The sequence below is a fragment of the Trematomus bernacchii genome, unplaced genomic scaffold (genome assembly GCF_902827165.1).
Source record: "Trematomus bernacchii unplaced genomic scaffold, fTreBer1.1, whole genome shotgun sequence".
Taxonomy (NCBI): Eukaryota; Metazoa; Chordata; class Actinopteri; order Perciformes; family Nototheniidae; genus Trematomus; species Trematomus bernacchii.
In genome coordinates this window covers 883,275-889,356 of record NW_022987666.1, presented here as the reverse complement: position 1 = coordinate 889,356, position 6,082 = coordinate 883,275, and positions in this window count along the sequence as shown.

Sequence of the window (6,082 nt, the reverse complement as noted above, 5' to 3'; positions counted from 1 at the left end):
ATGTCTCTTCTTCATCAACATGTGTCCCCTCTTCTTCATGTCTCTTCTACATCAACATGTGTCCCCTCTTCTTCATGTCTCTTCTTCATCAACATGTGTCCCCTCTTCTTCATGTCTCTTCTACATCAACATGTGTCCCCTCTTCTTCATGTCTCTTCTTCATCAACATGTGTCCCCTCTTCTTCATGTCTCTTCTACATCAACATGTGTCCCCTCTTCTTCATGTCTCTTCTACATCAACATGTGTCCCCTCTTCCTCATGTCTCTTCTTCATCAACATGTGTCCCCTCTTCTTCATGTCTCTTCTACATCAACATGTGTCCCCTCTTCCTCATGTCTCTTCTTCATCAACATGTGTCCCCTCTTCCTCATGTCTCTTCTACATCAACATGTGTCCCCTCTTCCTCATGTCTCTTCTTCATCAACATGTGTCCCCTCTTCTTCATGTCTCTTCTACATCAACATGTGTCCCCTCTTCCTCATGTCTCTTCTTCATCAACATGTGTCCCCTCTTCCTCATGTCTCTTCTACATCAACATGTGTCCCCTCTTCTTCATGTCTCTTCTACATCAACATGTGTCCCCTCTTCTTCATGTCTCTTCTACATCAACATGTGTCCCCTCTTCCTCATGTCTCTTCTACATCAACATGTGTCCCCTCTTCCTCATGTCTCTTCTTCATCAACATGTGTCCCCTCTGTGGAAAGAGACTCTGAAAGTTTCAGGAACAAAGATTCTCTCTCTTTTTGATCCATTTATATAAAAACCTGTCTGCAAATGAGCTGATCAGATTTTGGCCACTTTATGATGTCATAACGATGTTTTGTCTTGTGTAACCATTAGCCAATCAGCAACCAAGGTAACCCCCCCCCCCCCACCTTATCCCCTGAATCTCCTCTAGAGCACCATTGAGTTCTTTGTAACCAAATGTCTCTCAGAGGGGCGTGGGGAGGGGCTCCTTATTTTCATCTAAAGCAACAGACAGAGAATCAGCACTTTGGAAACAGGGCTGAAACAGAGGGGATTATGGGTAATGCTGCAATGATCTGTTTGGTGTTTCAGCCAATCAGAGACAGGCTCTGTATATATCTGAGACCTGTAATATACTGATGAGAAACAGTATAATAGGGGACCTTTAAATACAAAAGTACAAATATATTACACAGTATTCATGTGGTAAGAAGCCAACTCTTCATATCAATTCTGTCAATTAAAGTAAAAATGTTAAACAAATCAATGTTTCAATCAATCAATCAATGTTTATTTATATAGCCCAATATCACAAATGTTACTTTTGTCTCAGTGGACTTCACAGTTTGTAAATCTTAGTTGATTAAAAAAAGCCCAATAAGTTAATTACATAACAAGCTTGAAATCTCAATAAATGAAACCCTAGGAGAGCTGTGATGAAGGCTGTTGTGTTTCTTAAGGCATTTTCAAGTATCCAGCTTAATTTACTTACATTTGATTGATTTTGCTAACTCATAACTTAACCTATGAGGCAATATACCTCTCCCAGCCCTTCGTATATATTTCTGTATGTGGCCCTCAGTGAAAAAAGTGTGGACACCCCTGGTCTAAACTTGAATCTAAACGCAGGGGTTTGTTGTGTTTGCCGCTGCTTTTAATTGAACTATTCATATCTCACACTGCACTGTAACTTTTATTCATGTCATTTTAATCTATTGCATTGTTGTGTCACTTACATTTTGCACTTGGTAAAGGTGGGGTTTATTTGAATGTCTTTATACTCTACTGGGTAGCTTAACCTATAATAACCTATAATAATGTGTGTCGATTTATATTTTGTATTAATAACTTACATCTGCAAAGTAACTAGTAGCTTAATACGTCAAATAAATGAGTAAAAAGAACAACGTTTGCTTACAAAATGTACAACAACCTCTTCTTAAGTTCAGTACTTGAGCAAATGTACTTAGTGTCATGACACCTCTGATATTAACACAATTGTTTTTTAGATTTTACCCCAGAAAAGAAGTCACACCTGAGACTCAAGCAGACACACAAGTCAAATACATCGTTAGATTAAAACAAAACTATGACATAAAACAGGAAACAGGAAACACCCAAGAAGCTGCGGGGATTTCTGTAAAATTACACCTCTAATGGCAATGAATCGCAATTAAACCCAATCAAGGTATACGTTAGGGAATACTTCCAGTTCTTGCTCTGGGAATAATCATAACTGATTGTCCTGGTTCCACAAACGATATCAGAAATGTCCCGACAGAGCAAGACTTGAATCTGGGGGCTCTGGGTATTTTATAAACGTTGTGGGAAGTTTGGGTTTCTTTGGTTAGCGGTGACATTATGTGTGTGTGTGTGTGTGTGTGTGTGTGTGTGTGTGTGTGTGTGTGTGTGTGTGTGTGTGTGTGTGTGTGTGTGTGTGTGTGTGTGTGTGTGTGTGTGTGTGTGTGTGTGTGTGTGTGTGTGTGTGGTGTGTGTGTGAGCTGGTCGGGGTGTAACGCCAGGCTTCACATTGTTGTATCATCAATCTTGGTCTCAAACGTTGTTCCCAAATGACAGATATACATTACAGATATAACATCCAGTGATGGAGGTATGAAGGGGAATCACATGAGATGTATTCATTCATTTTCTTGACTTTAAAGAGGTTTCAAAGCATCAACTCTTAGATTATTAATGACCAAAGTCTGATGAAACCCAGCGGCAGCATCGTTATGGTTTTCCCAAGGATTGGAGGGTGAATGCATGCGTTTGATTTCTGTCAAATTGTGGCTCCAGAGGAAAAAGAAAATGCAGTTTTATCCAGAACTCATTTAACAAATCTGCAGCTCTCAGTTCCTCTAATATCTGTCTTTTTTTTTTATAACCGCAATCAACTTTGACTTTGACTTTGACTTTGACTTTGACTTTGACTTTGACAGGCTGAAACTCAGCACTCGCAGCTGATTATTCCCATGAAAAGAGTTCCAGACGTTCCTGTTATTGGTACTCTTTAATGTGAATGTGCAGAAAACATGTTAACATCAATTAAGAACAAATTCTTATTTTCAATGATGACCTGACAGGAGGCAAAAGGCTTCCTGAGGGGATGGGGGTTGTTACGAATAAAAGCTATGAGAAATGAAATGAGGAGAACATAACTTGTGTTTTTAACTAAAGGAATTAGATAGATAGATAGATAGATAGATAGATAGATAGATAGATAGATAGATAGATAGATAGATAGATAGATAGATAGATAGATAGATAGATAGATAGATAGATAGATAGATAGATAGATAGACGGACGGACGGACGGACGGATAGATAGATAGATAGATAGATAGATAGATAGATAGATAGATAGATAGGCTATCTGCAGCAGCAGTCTGCGCTCTGCGCTGCTGGCTTCCTCCAAGTTTACAGTAAAACAAACTGGTGGTGTGACCAATGGTCATTTACAATTATTAATACTATAACTATTATTAGCATTAGTCTATATTTTGGTTGAAACCAAACCAGGAAAAAAAAAAGAACAACATAAATATTAATAAAAAAATATATAAATAAAATCGAATTTTAAAAATAATCTTCGATTATGGAGACTGTAACGAATATTCGAATAATCGATGGCATCCCTAATAGATAGATAGATAGATGGACAGATAGATAGATAGATAGATAGATAATTGGATAAATAAAATGTTCTAAAAAGTACAAGTACAAGTATAAGTACATTATGCATTCTGTTAATCACAAATGTGAGCTGATGTTTTGGGTCTTTAATATAATGTTATGACCTCCAGCAAGAATCACATTCACACGTTCTTTGCTTGGTTTGTACTTCTGTTTTCTATCAGCAGGGTTACAGAAAAGCTGCTGGCCTGAAGTTGATCCAAATCACAGATACATGAGTTTTACTTTCATTAGCACTGCATGATAGGTCATTTGTGTTTTATTGATGGTGTGTTGGAATAATTAGAACAATGAGTAACCAGTTGGGACATTCAGGGAAATAGCTGTTTCCACATAATGACTTAAAGCTCTAAATCTTTGCTCTCCAAAAGCAATGCTAGAAACTGTATTGTTTTTTTCCCTCTTTTATATGAAAACGTCGGCAGTTTGAGTTTGAGAGAGTGACAACGTTTCCAAAATATTTCTTTGTTGATCATGTGTACATTTATCCATTTAAAACGGGATGTTAAAGGGTTTAGGGTTGAGATCAATAACCCAATGAATGCCCTGCAAACACATGCTACAGTTAAACTATTGTACGACCTAATAAAAACCTAATTTATTGAAAGTTATCCAAAGAATTCTCGGGGAGTTTCCCTCCACATTTATGACCACTTTGTGATGTTTTCCTCCCAGCTTCCCTACGGTCATGTGAACGAGCCGAGTGGAGATATAAACAGGTGACTTTACACCGTCTGCTGCGCCATTAAAGTGATGAAGAGTCATGGAGAGCATTCAAAGTGATGAAGAGTTTCTCTGAGAGTCTTCATCAGCCTCACAGCTAACGTTAGAGTTTCTCACACTGAGCCGACGACATGTTTATGAACACAGAGGGTTAGGGATCAAATAAAAGCTTCACATAGATTTGTATTCTACACACACACACACACACACACACACACACACACACACACACACACACACACACACACACACACACACACACACACACACACACACACACACACACACACACACACACACACACACACACACACACACACACACACACACACACACACACACACACACACACACACACACACACACACACACACACACACACACACACACACACACACACACACACACCACACACACACACACACACACACACACACACACACACACACACACACACACACACACACACACACACACACACACACACACACACACACACACACACACACACTAGTTGATCTGAAGTAAAGTAATCAGAAACTATTTTATTATTTATTCAATCTGACTTACTGAACGTTATCCTCTGTTTTAAATGGGACCATCATTTATTAAAAATGAACATCATGCTGTGTTAAGAAGACTTAAAGTGCTATGCTATTTCTAGGCAATAGCATAGGTCTCAGATATATACAAATATATAAAAAACATGTCTATGAAGTGTTTTGCTCAGAATACCAAACAGATCACCCGTTCTAGCCATGCCTCATATCCCTCTATTTCACTTCCTGTTTCAAAAGTGCTGATTTGGGGAATAAAGCTTTAAAAAAAATAAAAATTGATACAAATAAAAAAGGAGGGGTCTGAGCTCATGCGGGACCCGGCAGCTACCGTCTAAACTAAATACTGCCGTGATGAAACGCCATATCATGGATTATCAAGGATTCTCTCTGAAACAGTATGGAGCTCAAAGGCTTTCTCTCTTGCCGGTTATACCACAAGGTGAGTTCCTTTTTATTTCCTACTTCTTCACACACATGCTCTCCAGTGCAGGTTAGCTCTGAGTGTTAGCGATGCTAATGTAAGCACCGACCATATTACGTCCAAAACAGTCGGGCATTGTTTCTGATAGCAACTTTCTGATAGGCCTGTGGGTGTAAAGCCAGCTTACATTTCATATCGGACGCAAATCTGGATCAGCTCCGTTGTAGCCCCGTTTTTAGAGATTTGGGTACGGAGGAAAAGAGAGAGGGCTTTATTTTCTGACGCTGCGTGAGTTCCCTGACACACCGGGGACACATATTTATGTATAAAAGACATCAAAAAGTGCATTTTGAACGATAGGAGACTTTTGAAAGTAAAGATTGGGACCTCAAACTCATCAGGAAAATGTTTACTAATGTAATAAATCAAGTGAGAAGTTGGCAAATGTTCTCATAGACTTCTATACATTCTGACTTCTCTCAGTCGCCCATAATTTATTAAATGAACACCATGCTGTATTGAAGAAGACTTAAAACTAAAGACTAGGACCATGTGACCCATCGTTGCAGCGTGTACATTCTCTTTTAGATCGTTTATATCATCCAAGTTCAATATTTGGGATTCTGACTCACGGTCGGACGAAACAAGTAATTTTTTTTATGGGATTCTGGAACATTATGTTGGGAATTCTTTGCCTATTTAGCGATGAACCCATA